Below are 10,200 nucleotides of genomic sequence, written 5' to 3' on the forward strand. Positions count from 1 at the left end.
ACACCCACCCACCCACCCATGCAGGCATACAGAACTGCATGGACCAGTGACTGATCTTAAAGTAATGGCAGCATCACACATATAAAAGGCAGTTCCTGTGATTCGGGCCTGGAAACAGACCGGTAGAGCAAATGCAGCTGAAACAAAACAGAAGAAATGTGGTTTCCATGGCAGGCTACAGGTGGACCCTTTGCAGTTGTGTTAGGGATCAAGGGAAGCTTTTCAGCATTCTATAAGCGTAGTCCTCTGTAGAATGAGTTACATCACTCCAACCTGGAAATGCCGTGCCACTCGTTATTGTGTCCCAATTTGTCCTGCGAAGTTTCCTTTTTCAGGAGCTCCCCCAAGCAAAAAAAGAGCTTTAATAACTCCACCTTGCAAAATATAGAACATGAAAGAAGCCGGCCTCAATGATGGTACTGACAACCAGCATGCAAAATTAAAATGCGACCCAAAGTTACCCAGTGAGCTGCACGGCGGAGTGGGGATGATTGCAAGGTTTGGTGTGAATTATCCTAAAGTTTATCACCATCTCCTCTTCATCTCTTTTCTACTTGGTTATCCATGTCTTGGGACTGTGCTAATGCAAGCTTCATTCATCTTACCAACAAAAAGTTATCTCAGAGAGAATGTTTAACCCTCCCTTAGCCTGTTATACCTTCATTCCTTCCTCCTTTTTCATTATATATGTACTACCATTGCATCAGAGATAATACATGGTTTGCAACCACCTTCAAACCCTGCTTTAAAACCAGCACAAATGCAAATACTACAAATGGACGAAGATCCAAGGCATACACCCAGGCCAACACACACACGCACAAAAACTTGCAACAAAACTAAATGAAGTTTCATTGATTGAATTTCAAACCATCCCCAGTATATGAACTTGAACTTCCAGCCTTTGAATGCGCTCTGAATAGTCTCTCATTGTGCCATACGGCTGAGCCGGCAGGAACTAAAGTGTCAATCTTTCATCAGATAATCAGAACACGTCAGGTTCCGACCAAATTTACTAAGGATTTTTACTAGCTCTATTAGCTCAAACCAGAAAATCTAGACCAAAAGTACGGCCAAGTTTACTGTACAATGAAGCTGCTTATAAATCTTTAAATGCTAGTTACCCACATTATTAACAACAAATTAATAATTCAAATGGGCTTCTTCATTATCTCCTGCCATTGTATATCTTGTGTGTGTGTGTGTGTGTGGGGGGGGTAAACAGGGCCAAAACTGGCTAAAGGGGGTGGGGGGGGAAGTAGCATGTATTTTAAAAAGTCAAAAGAAAACACAGAGCTTCTCCAGTTGCAAGAGATGTGTTGTGATTTGGTAACCTGAGGGTGTCTTATTAAGACTTTTCCTACATGATCAGATAATTCTAATTATATAGGCAGGTGCTGAGATGGTGAGTAAAAGAAGTTATTGGACTGTTACATAAGAAGAATAGCTCCATCAAATCCAGGGCCTGTCTAGTTCAGCATCCTGTTTCCCCAATCAGATGCCACAAATAGGACATCAAGGTAATCTCTCTCACACACTTTGTCATCTCCCAACAAATTATATTCAGTGGCATACTGTATTTGAAAACATTGATTCCATTTAGCCATTGCGGCTAATAACTACTGATAGATGCCTCCATAAATTTGTCTAACCCTCATTCAGATACACCTCCAGCATATCTGCCATGGGTCATGGATTTCTTGCTGCAGTGTGTAGTGGACCTCTGAGAACATGCAGAGGAAACCTGTTTTGCTGACTGGTTGCTAGCTGCTTATCTTGCAGGTGTTTTGGTTACCATTTCCTGGCCGGCCTGAGAACATGGCCTTGAAGTTCCAGTAGAGACAGCACCAACCTCCTAAGAGACTGAGCAGAGCTCATCCTTTCCCTCCTTCCCTCTTCCCTAGCTCCCTGGCTCAGCGCGCCAAAATCCTAACAGACTTTCTTTCCCACTGGAGGCATGGACTTTGTCCTATAATTAACCTTGCTTTGCTACCTTGAGTCACTTTAGCCAATAATCCTGTCTAACCATCTTGATACTGGTATTCTTCTTTAATAAAGTAACTTTAACTCATATACCTGAGTGATGCAGTGAAGTGCTTGGGGAAAATACCTGGCAAGACCTGACACCCTCTTTATAGCCATTTATGCTTGTGGCTATCACCTAAGCATGCACCAGCAAACTCCAAAACTGAATTATATGTTGTATGAAGTACTTTCTTTTGTTTGTCCTGAATCTACTTCCAATCCGTTTCCAGGATCTCAGGTTTTGTGTAAGAAAATGTTTTCTGTAAAACAATCAATTTTAAAATTGAAAACTCTGTTGCCCAGGTTGGTCAATTTCTTTTCTCTCTCTTTATTTTGATCATACTTTTATTCCTCTCATTAGTTCACTGGGATAGGCGCTTTTGTGGTTACTTGTTTGCAGGTAAAAGAAGCAAAAGAAAATAGGTTGTGAGTCTCTGGACTGCAAATGGGTTGGAAGACTTCGGACACAGTTTCAGAATCAATACAGAATATTCTCTTTCATGGGTGGTCCCCAGCCCTAAGGAAACCTGCCTCGCTTCAACCAGGGCCAGGGCCTTTTCAGTCCTGGCCCCAGCCTGGTGGAACGCTCTGTCAATGGAGACCCGGGCCCAGCGGGACATATTATCGTTCCGCCGGGCCTGTAAGACAGAGCTGTTCCGCCAGGCGTTCGGTGGTTGAAGGGGGCGGTGCCGTGTCGGCCTCCCACCTTTGGGGTGGGGGGGGGGGTTCTCCCCACCATTGCACTTGGTTAATTTATTTCATTATTGTTTTGTATGTTTATTTTAGTATTGTTGTTTTCTTGTTTTTATTGATTTTAACTTGTTCACCACCCAGAGCCCCTGAGGATGGGCGGTATATAAATTGAAATATAAATAAAAATAAATGACTCATGCCATGAGATTGTATTATGGGACAGGATCAGAGAGGGAAATCTCATATTGTAAGTGTATACTGGGTTAAAAAAATGATGCTTGGATCTTGCTGGGTTTTTTTCCTCTAGTTGTATACAACTGATTGCCTTTGCTTGTTGTCAGCACCCATATTGTACTTGTTGAATCTCTAAGGAAGAGCCAAAGTTCTAAATCATCTTCAGTTTCCAAGAGGACAGCAGGCATGGCTAGAAGGTGGAAAGAATGACTACTGTCACAGTGACAGAAAGGAGCCAGCCACTGATTAATTCACAAACCACCATAAGTGCCACCAAGTCAGTGATACCTTGTTGACTTTGTTCCAAGTAGTCCAATCAGATTCTCCATCTGTAACTCAAACTTTAAAACCTATGACAATTTACAGAAAGGGGATTAATTTAGCCATTTCTGAATCAAAGACTTATTTCATAGCTTCATCCCAAATCCTGTATATTGTTAGGATCCCTTTTGCCTTTGAAGACTCAGTGAATGATTGAAGCTTCTACTTTCTGAGAAACAGATAACACAGGTCTGGTAATCTGACTCTAAGCCACTGGATAAAGGCAGTTTGTTTCCTCTTAGCCCATCTGTCAACACCTCTTCAGTAATTAGTCCTAATTATTACAAAGGGCTAGCCTCTCGTTCGCATTATTAAATCAGAAATAGTATCATAGCCAGCTATCTTTCAACGCCTACCAGACCGGCAACCTTCGATTTCATTGAATCTTCTATCAGTATCCGCCTTTGGAAGAGCCTAAGCAGTAATTTTAGCATCAGCTTCAAAAGATGCAGATCCCACAGTGGAATTCCAGGGATGCATTCATGAACACCCCCCCCCCCCCCGCTCCATCGTATGACAGGAGGGAAAAAGCAAGACAATTGACCTTTGCATTGTTCTCTGTGCTAGAAAACACACATCTTTGTTTTGTGTAGCAGAACTTTTTATGGGTTTTAAGTCTTGCTTTGGAAAAGACATCAGGATGGGAAACCATGGCGGAAAACGAATGAAAGTTGGCGGGTTTTAGCTCGTCATGCCATGTTTACATGACCAAAGTCCTGTTCCGCCCCCTTACATGCAGAGAATATTGGAGGGGCTGATTTCCACCCCCTGTGCTTTGTTTTTAAAAAAGGCTTTGTAGCCCATACTTGTTAGAGGTTTTGTCTTTAGGATTTCACTCGTCCCAGGATTGTTTATGTAACCCCCGTCACGGTTTAGCATTATATTTGAAGCATGGCACAACATGAAAGGATCTATACTCATGCAAAAATGGAACCAGACGAGATAAAATTGTACACATTTGGTAGGAATGGTCTTTATGAATTAAAATACTGTTTGTTTTTCAGTGTTCTCAGTCATTAAAATTTGGATATTTGTGTTTTTATTTACCAAATAAATGGAACACTCTTGCAAGAGCTTTTGAACATGCACATTCTTCATGCAGAGTTTTTATGACAGTATTTTATGCCAAGTAAATTAGATTTGCTGATACATTCTTCATAGGTGAGGTTAGCAAAGTTTTTTCACCTCACATAAATTTGTTTTGTAAAATGTTTTAAACTTTTTTTTCTGGATTATGTGGCTCATACATTCATATTAATTGATTTTAGGCATAATCCTGTCCATGAGGTATGTAAAAATGACAAGCGAGATAACTACATTATAGAAAAACAGCAGACAAAAAATATAATAAGCTAAAGAGACTAATTTTTATAAAGAAGACAACCACCTGAAACTATCAAGGCAAATAATATTTGTTTTAACATGACCAAAATTATACACAAATATGGAATCCCAGAGTATAGGGAAACTATTCTCATTTTGCTTATTGGTACGTGTTTATGATTTGGCAGAGAAGGTCTCTGCGTAAATTGGAGATTTCAAACATTAAGTGCATAGTTTATAGTTAATTGCCTTTATCGAAGCCACCGTTGTAAAATATTTATGAAGACTTGGCTGGTTTTCACGGGCTGAACTTGTAGGTATTTGTTGGTTCTGCTACATTTGTAAAACCCTGGAGGCCCTTGGGATGGAATGTGTCTGTATGATCTTATTACAAATCTCTCCTAAGTAGTGTTGAGGACCTACTTGAACTCGGGCCTTAGCTATTCGTCCTCTGCGCATTCAGGGGTTTTGAATTTGTTATGGCTTTTGGCACAAAAATGAAACATGCCCTATAATTTAGTAAGACACGGTACCTTGGACGTTTCAGCACAACGTCAAGCTTATTATTTGCAAAACCACTCAAGGCTCCATAACACAGTCAGGAACAATCACCTTCCTCAAATGAAGGAAGGGTGGTTGGGAAAATTGCTACAAGTGGCAGGGAATGGGATGGGCGGAAGGGTGGAAAGTACAAAGCATAAAAATCAGCGACAAGATTAGACAGATGGCACATCAAAATGATAATTATCAGCAAACCAGACTCTAAAATATTTATTGGAAGCCCAGATCAAGCCTCTAGGCGTAGATCATTAATGGGGAGGGGGGGGGAACATGGCAAACAACTGCATAGAAATGCTCTGCTTTGGTTGCCCGGGAGCTGTGGCTGTGGCTGTGGCTCAATGGAAGAGGTTGCTTTGCATGCAAAAGGTTCCAGGTTCAATTCCCGGCATCTTCACTTTAAAATGCATTGGGTAGTAGGTGATGTGAATCTCTTTGCCTGAGACCCTGGAGAGTTGCTGCCAGTTTGAGTAGACATTGCTGACAGCGATGGACCGATAGTCTGAATCAGTGTAAGGCAGCTTCATGTATGTTCAAGCAGGCCTTATCACTGTCTTCTTCCAAGAGATACGTTCCCATTGTGCTTATCTGCAAGAAATCCCATTTTTTGGACCGTGACCCTAGTACATCCTAGTCCCTCTTTTTTGTTTTCTGGGGGATGTCCTATAAAAACACGATTAGTGCCAGTTGCGCTGGTTGCAAGAGCTGACTTGCTGCAGGGTTCAGCCCCCCTCTGCCCAATCTCAAGCAATTAAAATGAAGGTGAGATGGTGATGAGAGAGAGGAGTACATTTTGCCTTGAGTGCACGCACACCTAAATGTGTGTGCATGAACGCTAAAGGAATCATGTAGATCTCTGCAAAGCAGCTGGTGAAATGTTATCCTCAAGGACAGTATATAAATCAAATGTTGTTGTTGTTAATGGAACTTAAACAGAAATCACAGCACCTAAAACACACACATTATATAAATCAAACACAAAAACCCAGAAAGCATAAAATAGAGCAAGCAGCAGACTAGACAGTCACCAGCGGATACCTTCTCTCACAGCCAGGGCTCATTTCGAGGGGGAACGCACAGGAACGCAGTTCCAGCAGTTCCCCAAAGAGGTCACATGTCAAGTGGCCTTGCCCACCTGACTCTCGGCCATTTTGGGCTCGTTTCAGCCGGGATTGGAGCCGAAACAGCCCGGATCGGGCCTCTGACGGGTGGTGGATCACTCTCCCACTCAGCAGCGGCCTGGTCATGACCATTTTGGCCCCTTTTCGGTCATTTTCAGCTCCTTTTTGCCATTTTGGGCCCAATTTTGGCCCTGAATGGCCAGGATTGGGTCCAAAACAGCCAGGATAGGTGATGTCAGGGGGTGTGGCATATGCAAATCAGTTACGCTAATGAACCACTTCCAGTGATGGCAAGGGGTGTGGCATATGCTAACGAGTTATGCTCATGAATTATGCTAATGAGTTCCTCCAGCTCTTTTTCTACAAAATGACCCCTGGGCACAGCGCAATCTCACGTACAGCTATGCCAGTCTAAATCCATTGAAATTAATAGACTTAAGATTGAAGAAACTCTGCAATGATATGCTACATGCCTCCAAAGGCCTTTCCCGAGCATCCATCAGTGGACAAGAATGGAGCAGAGAGGAACTTCCTAAAGAGGGAATTCTCCAGCCTTGGTCCCATAAGGAGGCCCCTCTCTATCCCTTACAAAGGTGTTTTTTCTCACAGGACAGCTTCCTTAATGGACACAAAATTAGCAGAACAATTCTTTTTCTGTCAAAAGGGAGAAACTGACCTGGCCACATAACCCTAACACCCTCCAATCAGGAGCCAGAAAAGTTATCTAGACATTACCTCCACATAGCAGTGTCACAGCTGAAAAAGAAAAGGACATCTGCACTTGTAGAAAAGAAGGATGCCTGCACTTAGAGAAATGGAAGAGAAATTTACCTTTAAATAATATGGTGCAATAACTCACCAGTCTTCAGATGTAAACATCTGATACCTGCAACTGGAAGCTGGGACAACAGGAAGCATGATTGGGCAACTGGGCAAGCTTCCCTACTGCTTTTTCCATCTGCAACTCAAGACTTAACCAAAATAATCTTCCCAGCATTACTGCAGCTAAATAATTATGGTTCCGTAGTGCCCTAGAAAAAACTCCTTTCCAGTGATCCCCACTTAGCAGGGACAACTCTGTCATCTAGTATCTGTCTAAGGCACCATGCTGCTCCTATTTTGTGAGCTGGTGATGCATTTTTTAAAAATTGCTAGTGCGCACACATGCGCAGTAGAGTTGGACTTACTTAGATTTCAGTTCTTTCTGCCTGGACTCTGAAGTGGGAAGCAAATGTATCTTGTCCCAGGTGTACCTGCATGTAAATGCAGATGCATAAATACTAAGGGCCATGTAATGCACAGCCTGCTATCAGAATCAAGAATGTGTGCATCTTCTGCACAGATTTTAAACATTTTGGTGGCTCTCTTCTATTTTCCTTGGCATGGTTCTGGTGATGCTGGCTTAACTTGCTCACGCAAGCACCTGGATGTTGGGCATTAGGCTGCGAATAGGGTTGTCAGCCTCCAGGTAGTGTCTGGAGATCTCCTGGAATTACAATTGGTCTCCAGGCCACACAGATCAGTTCACCTGGAGAAAATGGCTACTTTGGGGGGTGGACTCTATGGAATTATGCCATGCCAGGGTCCTTTCCCTCCCCAAAACCCACTTTCTCCAGGTTTCTCAAGGTTTCAGCCCCCAGATCTCCAGGAATTTCCCAACTTGGAGCTGGCAACCCTGGCTGCGAAAATTCTAGGAAAGTCACTTGTCTCATCTACCCATAGGCCTCGAGACCCCTTCCCTGAATCTCATGCTTGAAAGAAAGAAAGAAAGAAAGAAAGAAAGAAAGAAAGAAAGAAAGAAAGAAAGAAAGAAAGAAAGAAAGAAAGAAAGAAAGAAAGAAAGAAAGAAAGAAAGAAAGAAAGAAAGAAAGAAAGAAAGAAAGAAAGAATAGTGTATCAATGGCTCCATGGATCTCTGCCTGCTGTGGGTTTCCAATGCTCTAATAATAGTAGAGACACTGGAATGACTTAACAGTTACTTGGAACTTGGCAAAGTAAAAAAAAAACAAAACCTTCTCTCATTTATTTCAATTGTTTAATAAATAACTTCAGAGTTATTAAAAGGCGTATTTTAGGCTGTTTTCATCTGGCTCAATTCAGACATAATGCTAAATCACAGCTAAGAATGGATCATCATGGTTTGGAGAGAAAGCCGAACTGCAATGACGGCTTCCCTAGATCTGACAGACCACATTTACAGCCACTGCTAACTTGCACCATCAGGACAGGAGTGAACATAGAACAAAAACAGGCATGCCATTCCGAACCATGATTTGCCCTTTGTATACCTGGAAACTCAAATTATAGTTTGGATTAGGGTTGCCAGCCTCTAGGTGGTGGCTGGAGATCTCCCGGAATTACAACTGGAACTCCAGACAACAGAGATCAGCAGCACCCCTGGAGAAAATGGCTGCTTTGGAGGGTGGACGCTATGGCATTATACTATTCTGAGACCCCCCCCTCCCCTCCCTACACCCCACCCTCTCCAGGCTCCACCCCCAAAATCTCCAGGAATTTCCGAACCTGGACCTGGCAACCGTAGTTTGGATGCTATTACTGTTTTGATGCAGTGTCTGAATGTAGCCAGCGACTTGTATTGCGCGGTGTACCCTTGAGCCCCACCGTGATCACAAACTTTTTGTCGAGAAACTCAGCATACTATTGGTGATAACGGAAGACTAAGCAGCAGGAACAGCAACCATATGTACAGACAGTCCTCGAGACATGCTTGTAAATGTTCTGCTTCCGCAGCATTTCGCATTTCTTGGGCTTAAAGATGGGAGAAGAGTTTGCACTCACGATGGTTCCAATGCTGCCGTTTAGCTGAACCCATTCATGGGTGCCAAGTCTCTGTGCCTAGCTGTTCACCCCTACAGGGAGAATCCTAATTAACTTATCAACTAATTTTAATAATTGCTAATTACAGTGGATTTAAAGAGGTGATGTAACGTGATGCAAAAAAAATCTATTTTCACCCATTTCCACCCCTCTAATAAAACTTCTGACTTTTATGGCGATTCAAGCAAACAAGCATTGGTTTGTACAAGTCTAGCCGTTCTTTCCCATCACCTCATTAAGCGTCTACAAATTTTTTAAAATCAGTTACTCGGAAGTGCACAATAGCAAGCTTAACACCAGAGGGTATGTTTCTCAGCTAGAAATATAGTCATCTGTATGAATAAACCAAGTATTACCAATGTGAGCAAAGTTTCCGATAGCTTTGTTTTGGTGAGAGAGTGCTCCCAAGGAAATACACTCACCAATGGAAAAACGTGCTATTAAAAAGCCATCCTTACCTAAATGGAAAAGGAAACACCAACTCCTCTAATTGTTACAATGAAAAGTAGGGGCTTCTCCAATTCCAGCTAAAAAAAACACAAACACAAAAGAAAAACATGACTCGTCCTCAGATTTCCACTGTTTCACAATGGCTCCCACGACATTTAGTTTTAGAGTTCAAATGTATGAATCATCATGCTCGAATCTGAGAGGTGTCAGAAAGAAAGAGGAAAGAGAGAAAGAGATAATTAGATGGACGAATGTAAACGCTCCAAGATAACATCCATATACATCAACTTCACTGGTTTGTGGTGCAGTTTTTATAGGTATGATGTAGTCACTTTTCATTAGGAACACACTCTGCAATTTATCTACTGTTTAGGAGCTTAGCCGCAAGATGTGTGCATGAACAGCCAAGCCTATCCCACCACCGCAATTAAAGAACAACTAATTCTTCCTCCACCCACTATGAAAGAACATCAAAAACTGATTGATACCTTCTGGGGGTTAAAATTTCAAAAGTCTAAAGCACCAATGCGTGCATTCTGCTACATTTCGATCATGGGTCTTTGGTTTTCATAGCGTTATACTGTTCCCAGGGCAGGAAAACATAATTCAAGAAACAGCTGAATTACCCAGAAAATGT

General features: G+C 42.2%; 1 protein-coding gene across 1 annotated transcript in view; it reads right to left on the reverse strand.

Annotated features, from left to right (window-relative positions):
* The window catches only part of GNB1L (G protein subunit beta 1 like), a 66,219-nt gene extending 56,468 nt beyond the window's left edge, over positions 1-9,751 (reverse strand). The window contains exon 1 of the mRNA XM_054996888.1: positions 9,572-9,751. The gene's annotated coding sequence lies outside the window, so the exon portion shown is untranslated. The remainder of the gene's footprint in view (positions 1-9,571) is intronic.
* Between the last annotated feature and the right edge of the window lie 449 nt (positions 9,752-10,200).

Source organism: Eublepharis macularius, chromosome 13 (assembly GCF_028583425.1).
Source record: "Eublepharis macularius isolate TG4126 chromosome 13, MPM_Emac_v1.0, whole genome shotgun sequence".
NCBI classification, from domain to species: Eukaryota; Metazoa; Chordata; class Lepidosauria; order Squamata; family Eublepharidae; genus Eublepharis; species Eublepharis macularius.